At 41.3% G+C, this 11147-nt stretch overlaps 1 long non-coding RNA gene across 1 annotated transcript; it reads left to right on the top strand.

The window, feature by feature from the left end:
* Positions 1-447: 447 nt before the first annotated feature.
* LOC146323646 (uncharacterized) lies at positions 448-9924 on the top strand. The gene is made up of 3 exons (XR_014771177.1): positions 448-1055; positions 7427-7595; positions 9576-9924. It is a non-coding gene; the product is annotated as an uncharacterized LOC146323646 (long non-coding RNA).
* Positions 9925-11147: the final 1223 nt, after the last annotated feature.

The following is an 11147-nucleotide window of genomic DNA, read 5'->3' on the forward strand; positions in this document are numbered from 1 at the left end:
CACACAAATTTCCCGCAGATAAGAAGTTGTGGGGGATGACTTGGTTAAGCAGTGGACTCTTCTGTGGCAGGTTTTGAGTCTCATTCTGGGAGACAAGCATGTGAGCCTAGTTTGAAATGTCAACCTTTAGACTAAGATGACTGTTAATTTCAATTTTTTATCATTATTTGCAAGTTTTCACTTGCAGTTTAGTAAAGTTAAGGAAATAAAACTACTTGACTTAGGCAATCCTTTATCAGGATTTGGCAACAATGCTACTTTATTACGTTTAGAAAAACAAAACTACTACTACTTGGTTAAGTTTAGGAAAAGAACATATTTTGACTTAACCATGAGGGTATTAATAGGCTATTATCACCGTGGGTGCAAATAGTTTTGTTGGCTATGGACACCTGGGTGCTTGTCTTTACCATGCTAGGCTTTATATACCTGGGTGTAAACAGTCACATTGGCTATTCTAGCTTAGGTGCAAATAGCATCTGCCAAAAAGATTCACCTTGGAGGACTTTTGGGGTCTTTTGTGGTTTAGTACTCATGTTTGTCTTCCACTAAAATCATTTTTACAGAAAAAAAATTTCTTTGAATCCCTCAAAGCTGCTGACCGCCACCTCAGAGGATAAACAAGCTTGTGTTTGTTCAGCCAAAACATCTTGAATCCTCTGGGACAACTGACATGTTTCAACACATGTGTGCTGGTAATCTGTGTGTGTGTGTGTGTGTGTGTGTGTGTGTGTGTGTGTGTGCGTGTGCGTGTGTGTGTGCTGTCCTGCTCTCTGTTTTTGTGGTGTCTTTTTGCTGGGTCCAGAGGGGCTTTCCTAGAAGTGCAGACCTCCCCAAAGAAGTCAAAGATCGAGTCCTGGGAGAGAAGAAGAGAGGTGAAAGAGGGACAGAGAGGGGTTCGGAGAGGAGGACAGAGATTAAATAAACAGAGGTGATGATGGCTGCCCGTCATAACCACCCATCTAATCTCTCAGGTTTATGGGGGCCACGTTGTGGTGAGCACCAAGTCATGCAGCTGATAGTGGAGAGTGCTAATGGACAGGTTCGGAGTGATGGTGAGTAAGTGACAGAGAAGATAGGGAGTGGAGTGAAGTGGCTTGTGTGTGAGTGTTTGATTAAAGTTAATGATGCGAAGCGTAGCTGCTAATGACGTGCAGTTTGACAAAGCGGCAGCAGATATGCATGTGCGACTGTCTGTGAGAGGGAAATCATCCCACGAACAGCTTGTAGAGATTATTCACACAGCAGTGTCAGGCACGGACTGTATGGACACCTTGTGATGGATGTATCGCAGACCAGAATTCTGCATACTTTTCCACACAGCAGCACGCTCTGTAAATCTGTATGGTGAATTTGATTAGTCAACCTGGACCTCCTGAAGGAGTGCTCCTGGAAAAGCCCAAAGGGAGCAAACTCTGTAATATTTCTCTTTTATAGCCATAAACTCTTAACCAGGATGTCACCATGTACAGATAACACACAGCTCAGACACAAACTAACTTCACCTCCCCCTCCAGCAGTATGCTTCTTTAGCTTATCTGTTGCTCACCATGGTTTCATTTTTATTGGACCTGATTAACAAGACACTAAATTAAATTGTAAAAAGACATTTTCACCTTGTGTAAGACCAGTTAAAAGCATGTGAAAATGCAGCCTCAGGATGGACACTGGTGGTTACTAAGTAAGAGAACAGCTGGGAATGCTAAAGCTACGATACAGTGAGTCAAAAATACAAGGAAGCATTCTTCTGTATGACGCAGCCTTTAAATATGCTCAAACGGTTTTACGGATAAAACAGTGATGCACAAGGTGGTGCAACTCTGTCCACCTTCTGTGTTTACAGTGATATCATTAAGTTGAGCACAAGATATGCTCACAACTAGTGAAAAATAAAAAATTGTATCCACAGATGCAAAGACCAACATACAGGAGGTCCTATTGTTGTGGCAGCGTAATGACTAGTGCAAACAGCCTTCATACAGTTTCCAGCATTTTCCTGACTTTAAATTCCAGACTGTCATATTTTGCAAGGACATTCATTCAAATCAGGCCGTACAAAGAGAGCTGTTGGTATTGTTGGTGGAAACAGATAAACTTTGTGCTGGGAAAGAGTTCTCACAACCACGTCTGTTTCTGGAACAGCATAATTCCACTGCCATGTTGATGATTTTGTCAAAAAGAGCAAATGAAATACTCGCTGTGTGAACACTGTCCAAAAAAGTGGATGTGTTTAAATCATCATCAAAAAAATAACATTTAATGTGGCTAAAGCAGGAATGAATCATTTGTGCTGCTCAGAGGCTGATTCATAGTTATTCAGGAGTGACTCATGAAGAAAAAAGTTGTCATGCAGATTCACAGATACATGTGAAATAATCATGAACAATTCATTAATTATCAGAACCTTCTTCACTTTCTTCATACTGCATTGTAAAGTGTTACACATTTGCTACTTGGACAAAATACAGTGAAGCTGATGGGAATTTTATCATGTTTGCAGGTATTTGGTGATAAACCAAAGTACTCAACCAATTTTAATTTTGACCTGATGGTGGCGCTATGTAAAATGACAGGGAATCACAAGTTCACAAGTTCTTACAGTTCATCCCAAGGTGACCATGAACGCCTGTATCAAATTTAATGGCAATCTATCAAACACATTTTATTCAAAACCACAAATGTCAACCTCATGGTTGACCTCAATAGGATCCATCATCTGTGCAACATGGATATTCATTCCCATTTTTCATGGCAACTCATCCAAAATTTGTTGAGATATTTAAGACTGGACCAAAGTGGCGGAACGCCCAACAGACAGGCCTTGGACACAGATCCCAGTGGGGACGGAGAGGACGAGTCCAAACACTTTTGCTTATGTCACTAAATTTCACCCCCCCCCCCAAACTGTAATAAGATCCGCACCCTTGGGAGAGACTGACTTTCCCTTCCTAGACCCATGTTGTTAGCATGACAAGAAATCTTGGTTCAGGCCATAATGTCCAAAACCTACAGCTCTTTAGCCCTTTTAATCAAGAACGTCACAGCAGAAGTTCTCATCAAAAAGACATACACCATTATCTTAATCAGTGATTGTTGTCCTTTAAGGCCATATTAGCTCCTTTTTCACTTGCAGTGCAAAGGCCAAGAACTAACTAACTAACTCCTAAATTCTCCTTTATCTCTTTTTTTGTTTTTAGTTGTCACATTATCCTTCACCCTCCAGTGTGCATCTGTTTGTAGTTTGATGTAGAAAGATTATTACCAGAGTTTCCACGAACATAACATGTGAGTGATCTTAAAGCAAGACAAGAGTGTTTGGATTTTGAACGAACCAGTTGGTGCAAATGACCCTCAATTTCACAACTTGATTTATTTGGCGAATAATGTGAAGTTTGAAGCAGAAAAATGGAAAAAGCCGGAGAGGTAGTTTTTCAGATTGAATTTGTTGTTAAATGAGGTGCTCTACGTTAGTTTTCTGTCTTTGTTCTTTTTGGGCTCACTAACGAGAGGTAACTGCAATCAGCTGTAAAATATAAAACCAGTGTACCACGGCTGTATGCACATGAGAGTCTCTGTGCGTTGTTCAAATCAAGAACAGAGATGTGTTACACTTTTGGCTGGGAGCTACGTACTGTTTCAATTGTGTCGGGAAGTCTTTAATTCAAACCAGGAACTGAAACAAAACACGCACGCACATACATGCACACACACATTTGGAAACGTGCAAATAACTTTATAGCAACACACCCTTGCCAGAAAGTACAACATACATGAAGTAGTGAAGCAGCAAAACACTCCACCATTCATCATTGACTCATTCTGCGTGATTCACAGTTGAACATTTATCAATCACATGACTCCATCTGATGTTGCTTAATGGACATAGAATCATTCACATCAGGAGGAGCTGCTTAAATGAAAAGAACAAATGATCCCTGTGCTTTGTATGTGAGTAAAGTCTGCTGTGGTGAAGTCCTCTCTGCAGGGGAGGTAGGAGGAGTGGGTGAGACTGTAGAGGGGGTTAGAGGCCTCTTGGATGGTCGATACATTATCTTTTGAAATATGGCCCCGTGTACAGCTGACATTTTCTTCTTATCTTTTTGGCAATGCTGTTCTCAATTTAACACGATTTTTCACAGAGCCATGCTGATTGTTACCAAACTTAATAATGATGCACACAGCACACATACTCTTTAACACACACCAACACATGCACACTATAACAACACTGTCTTGTCTTTTTAATATATATAACGCTCCATTCTTTCTGTAGTAATGAATTAATGGGTGGGTTTTGTCTTTGAAATGTTTGGTGCATTGTAGTAGACACTCAACATTTAGTCAGCACATTAGCAGAACACACACAAAATACAACTTAGCAAACATATTCCAAAGCACTTTTAAAGTTTTCCTGTACAAAATCTTGATGAACTGTAATTGGACCACAGACCGAAAAGGGGCAGGACTTAGGAAGGATCAGTTACATCACAACAGTACTCCCAGTAATTGGCGTTCATGTTGCAAGGAAAAACAAACCATGCTGCAAATCACACACCATACATTGTTCCTGACACAAAGAAAAGTAAAATGTGTTTTGCAAAGACACACAATAAAACAACACATTTTTTTCATGATCATGTGTTGCACAGATAATCTTATAATGCTAACGTGTCACTGGTGTTCTGGAAGCAAAAGAGACATGTCATATAACACAGCAGCGTTGGCGTCTAGTGTGTCAACTGCGCTGGCCAACAGACGATTCTGCTTCTCTGCTGTCTTCTAATCACACAGACCTGATAACCTTATGAATTTATAGTGTAAAGCTTTTTATGTATATGTCGATAAATGATGCATCACTTCTTTTGCAACACTGAAATTAAAGGGACTGCCTTGTGTGTTCTTCTATTTTGTTAATTCAGTGGCAGGTTTGGAGTCAACTTGATAATTAATTATCTTGGAGTTGAACAATCACTGGGAAACACACAGGGGACAACAAACTGTTACGGATGTTGGCCTGTCCTGAATGCCATATTGTGGGCTTTGAAGCTTCGGTAGTAGTCAACAGTGAATATTCAAGCTTCTGATTGAAAACTTCTTCAGAAGTATTGCGTCCACCTTCCACTTTCTCTTCCCCTCTCTGTCTCTCATACACACATGCTGGCTACAGTGGAGCTGTGCATCCCAATATCTGTATCACTCATGCAGCTGATGTTTCGTCCATCTGCGTCCAGTTAGTGCTGAAGCTACTATCTCCCCCTCTGTGTCAGAGAGGCGGTGGCCTGAGAGACAACGGAGCCCGTGGGTGAGAAACAAGCTCGAGGCAGCAATGCCTGCTGTGTCTTTCTCTGTCAGAGACAAAGAGAGGGAGAAACAGGTGGGGACTTGACACAGACGGATAAAATAAAGGCAGCACGAGCAACACAAGAAGGCCCGTGGGGAAAATATATATGAATATTCAAACACTGTTTTTGTCGTTCAAATATGATGGCAATGAACAAAGCTTCTAAGCTTCTTATCAGTTATCAGCCTCATATCAGGGCTAGAAATCAGTTCTCAATACTTTTAAGATACAGAATGAAATAATCCAGCACCAAGTGGTTTTTAAACTTCTCCAGTCTTTTTTGTGTTCATTGTTTTGTTTGTCAAAAAACATTCTGTGATTTAATGTGCCATGTGATTGGCCCAGCAGCTACAACTCATACAATCTGTGGTGTGGTGATGCTGAGTATGTTGTTAGCGGTGCAGTATGCCAAGGTGACACCAAAATGTTGTATTCTATTTCTATATCTGATAAAAAAAAAAAAAAGAAATGCATAAAATGCAGATTATTTCAGGAATGCATCTATTCACATGATTGTATCACTTTAAGGGTACTGGTATTGGTAATGGTATCATAATTTTCTAAAGAATATCCAGTCCTACCCTACACCGATGATATTATTCAGTGGCTAGTGAAGAGAGCCCACCAAAAAGCACAGCCCCCCTCCCACTGTGGGCCTCTCTGGCCCCCAAACACGACCCGTCTCCTGTCTGAGCTATAGTTGGAACAAATGTATTCACTGTAACTCTTGAACTGTTGTCTCTCATTTTACTGTCAGCAAACCAGCACGAACAATTAACTTAATTTAAGGTCAAAATTTGAAAATGAGAAACATTTGTTATCAAATTGGAGTTCTCGGGGTTTCTATTGTGTGGGGATTAACGCTGGCCATGAGGGACGGACGTGGAGACGAAGGGAGGAGGTTTCAGGTAAAGAGAGGAATCAACGAAGACTAGAGGGAGGGGGGGGGGGGTGGATGGATGAGGTGAAGAGACAGAAAGCAGAGATCCCCTGGCGAAGTGGGCCTGGTGCCATGTTGATGTAAAGGTAAAGTACTGAGGAGTGGGAGTTGCCAAGGTTACCAGGCCCACAGAGACCAGGCATGTATCTCAGCTAGAGGCCCTAGAGCTAGACATGCTGTGGGATCCCTCTCTGAAACATATGGTGGCAATCTTTACAGAACATTGGGGTTCAGAGAGGGAAAAGAGGGGGCTAATGGAAGTCAAAGGACATGGAGTAGAAGAAGAAGGAGTTATGGAAAAAGGGGTAGTAGGTAATTCACTTCCAACAAGCTGGAGTCTGTTTTCCATCCAAATGGAAGTTGTTTTGAATTTAACTGCAACTTTAAGATGAGCTCTATAAAACATTCTTGCAGCGTAAATCATCCAAAGTGAAAATCCCCCATATGAGTGTCACGATTCCTGCTCTTTACTGGGTTAGGATAGTCAGGCTTTTTGTTTCATTTTCAATTGAAACTATACACTCTAGCAACTCTGCAGTACGAATAACAACATTACCTCCATGACATCGTATAAGTTTGTTGTAGTGAGGGTCTCTTTATCCCTCTAGCTGACACACCCAGCCCTGCTTGGCTCTCACGCATGAAAACAGTCGTCAAGCTGTCACATTAGCGAGAATACAGCATAGCTTAGCTCACATAATTAGGTGATGTAATGTACGACATAGGAACCTCAGCCTAGAACCATTAAGCCGCACTTAAAGTGTTCAGAATATATAATATGATGCCATTCATCTTCCTCCGTTTGGCTCGGCGTTGTGGTCAAAGGTCATATGGTTCCTCCACGAGGGCAAAGTTAAAAAATCAACATGTGCCAATTATGCACTGGTTTACAGCCTCCAATTAATCAATAAGTAGGATAAAAGCAGATAGAGGCGATAAGTCTGAATGCTGGCTTTATATTGCATGTGAAATAACATTGTAAAATAATATGATGTAGTGCTGTTACATGTAGTTACGTATGTCTGATGATTTGTAACTTAACTGGAATCCAGTTTGATGTTATCCATAGAGTGAAAAGCTCATATACTTTATAGCAGAATTATGCAGAGCTGTAGACTGATGTAAGAATCACGTCTCTCTTGCAGGGTTGTAAAAAACATGAAGCAGAATCCTGTTCTGGGTTCTGTCTGTCTGTGTATGTTCCCCGTGAGCAGCGACAACATGGAGATCAAAGCGCAAGTCTCCTGGGAGGAGGTTTTGTTGCTGTGCTGTGGTCAGACTGTTCAGTTTGATGTTGGGAGAGTCAGCCGCCAGGTAGGAAGCCAGAATGTGTGTGTGTGTGTGTGTGTGTGTGTGTGTGTGTGTGTGTGTGTGTGTGTGTGTGTGTGTGTGTATGTGTGTGTGTGTGTGTCGAGGGGGAAAATTTTGTGGAACAAACCTAAGATGACAAGAGTTCACAAGTTCAGTTTATGTTGAAAAATCACTGTTGACTTTTCAGATATGCTGAGAGAGTCCAACATTATGCTAATGCTGAGTTCAGGAGCCGGCTACACCGCTCTGAAATGTGTAAACACCATGAAACACTCAGGGGTTAGAGACCAGGATCAGAAGCCTTCCATTAAAGCCTGACCACATTTTGGTTAGCTAATGTATTGATATTCTAAGTTACTTACTGACTGAGTAAATGAGGGGTAAATTAATACACCATAAATTAGTCATTAATCACCAGCTACTTTAAAGTCTATGTAAAGGATAAAGGGACTTTTTCTTCTAAACATATTATAAATGTTAGAACATAGTTGCTGAAAACATGTGAAAAACACTGAGAACTATGTAGTACAGTTTATAAGGCTCACAAACTGGCACATGAACAATACCACTTACCCCCGACCTCACCCTTCGTTATGGTCAGTTACAAATGTAGCTCTCAGCGACTCTGTCTGTCCAGATCAGCCCAGCAGTTCACTTGAGCTCACTTCAGATCCAACAAACTGACACAGAAGAAAATAAATACCATCCTGTCACCGTCCTCTGGCTCCGATGGCTCAAACATGTCTGGACATGTCCAATGAAGCTGCTAGACAGAGCGCTCATGTTTCAGGTCATTTTCAAGTTGTAGTGGTGTTTGACACAGACACAGCACCGATAATCCCTCTGTGCATCACCTGCCAGCACCGAACAAATTACAGACTCAGTTAGAGACGAACTGTGGAGTATTTAGCAGCTAAAGAGCCAGATATGTCCCTCAAGAGTTGTTAGAGACCAAAGACAGAGCTGAAGGAGACTCAGTATTGACAGACAAATTAATGACTTCAAATATATCTGCTGGATGTGTAAATAAGCAACAGTTTGTTCACCAGATCATTTTAAAAGATGATATATATGTTGTTAATGCTTTTACAGCTCTTCCTCAAAAATCTTCCCCACATACCGCTTAATTTAATGTTAATTCTAACTGACTAATTACAGTTCAGCATAGTTCAGATTTTTAAAACATTTTTATTTATCTTATTGCTTTTTCTTACCTAAACTTTAATATAATTTTTTTGTATTTGTGTTTTCTATAGTTGTTATTGATACCAAGTTGAATTTTACATTTTTGAAGCTTACCTGGTTTTTTGCGTAGCTTCGCTGTCTTTTTGTACAAAAATCATCCTCATTTTTTTTCTTTTACTTTCAAATACTAGCTTCAGTAAAGTCAGTTGTGTTGGTCCGGCTTTACTTGCCATGGCGGCACTCATTGTAACGAACCAGCTGGGCTTTTTTTAAGATGGATGTCATTTTTTCTAGGTCAGCTGAAAATAATAATGATGAATGGTGACCCTGACGTAGAAAATGCTGCACAACCAGTTGAATCTTTCATTATGAATACATGTGGTGAGCAGTGTAGTGGTTTACCACACACACACAAAGCAGAGATCCAGCTCCTTTATCCACCTCTGAGCCCCTGTGTAATCAGGCCTCCCAGGCGGAGGCTTTGTGGACAAGAGGAAGACCAACGCTGGTTGGAGAACTGGGATTGGAAAGAAGCTTCCAAGTGACGTCCTCAGGGCTCAGGACTGGGGGTCCTCGGTGGGGGTGTACACCTGTACATGTGTCATAGGCCAACCACTGTTCTCCCTGAGTTATGAAGTGATTTCTGGATGAACCACAGGAGGAAATTGCCTTCAGGATCCAGCAAAGTTTTTGCAGGGGTGCTTTGCTTTTTGTGTGTGTGTGTGGCATGATACCAAGTGTTCCTCTTGAAGCCAGCTATGCTCACTTTCTCTTTTTCTTCTCTTGTTTCCCTCACAGTCCTGACACACTCAATAGTCCAGGCAGCAGGGTCTCCTCCAAAGCGCTGACTCCATCCATGAGGAATGCATGAGCTGGATGCTCTGACACACACATAGACAAATGCACATGCATGCACGCAAACATGAAGACAAACACATGCACGCATATTCACGCAGCTGCCTCTGGAGGTAGGCTATCTGGCAGCAGCAGGTGGTTTCTAAACACTTACTGGAATTGCAGTCATTCACCCACCAAAGGCCACGTCGCTGACAAATTTGTGTCACTAATGTTGAAAATTTGATCACGGACAGGATAAAGTTCTCTGAAAATCAACCACAATAAACCTGATTTAACCTTTCAAATGTAGCCTTTGGGGCTTGATTTACGCTCAGATTCACACCTACATGTAATATTAGTCTTTAGTTCTGTAAATCCGCGTGTGGGAGGAGATTATAGCACCCGGAGGAAACCCACGCAGACACGTGGAGAACGTGCAAACTCCACACAGAAAGACTTGGTCTCAGTCAGCCTGTCACCTAATGCTTGCTGGGATTGGCTCCAGCTCCCCTGGTGACCCTGACCAGAATAAGTGCATGGGTATTAAATAATGGCTGGATGAATGGATGGGCTCGGTTCAGATGCACATCCCAGACACGATGACATCTGTGATGCCTGAATTGAAATTGATCCACATGCTGGATTCAAACTTGGACCACTTCATGCAGGAGGAATTTAGGCATGACTTTCACTTGGCTTTAATCAGATCTTGGCGCCTTTGTCCTTCCCCTCCTTGGTTGTGGAAAACTGGGTCATGGACTTGTCACCTTTTCATGTTTTTGTGGTAACACTTTGTGGTAAAGCACATTTCTTTACATATGGTACTCATATTTGAACTTAGACTGTGCTTGTAAATGTCCTTAAGTGGGAAAATGCAGTTTAATAAGAGTTCGTCATTGCCAAAATAGATTTAGTTTAAAGATAGAAATGAACCATACTGTACTTTGGCTTGCTGCTGAGGGTGAATGTTGCTCTTATACAGACTCTTGATAAGTTTACTGTATCTCTTCCCATTCACCAAAAAGAAACCTTCAAGATGTCCATTTGCTCATCTCATTATGCTGGACATAGACTTACATAGATCACAAACCAAAAACTAGACGACATCACTCATTAGAGAGCAGTTCTCAGCCAGGCAACAGATGGTGAAGCACCTACTGCAATGTTGCCACAACTGCCAAATGCAACCAGCAGAGATGTGCACAGTTTCGAGTATAGTGTTTTTGTATTGTACAGGCTCAGATTCAGGGAATATTGTAATTGTGTTGTTGTCTGGGTTACAACAATATAATGGATACAGAAATTTCCATTTTTGGAGAAACTCACAAAAGCTGAAATTCAAAATAATTTAGATTCCATGTTGCCTGTTCATAGATCAGAGCCTTCGTGTTTCACTGAAAGATGTAACTAACCAGAAGGTGAATGTTTTTGGCCCAGAGCTGATTAGATCGGCTGCCAACAAATAACCACTATGTTCAATTTTTCATTTTTGAGACAATTCAAATTTCCTTCAAATTGGTTCAGAATGAAGTG

This window comes from Lutjanus erythropterus, chromosome 7, assembly GCF_056507025.1.
Source record: "Lutjanus erythropterus isolate fLutEry1 chromosome 7, fLutEry1.hap2, whole genome shotgun sequence".
NCBI lineage: Eukaryota > Metazoa > Chordata > Actinopteri > Lutjaniformes > Lutjanidae > Lutjanus > Lutjanus erythropterus.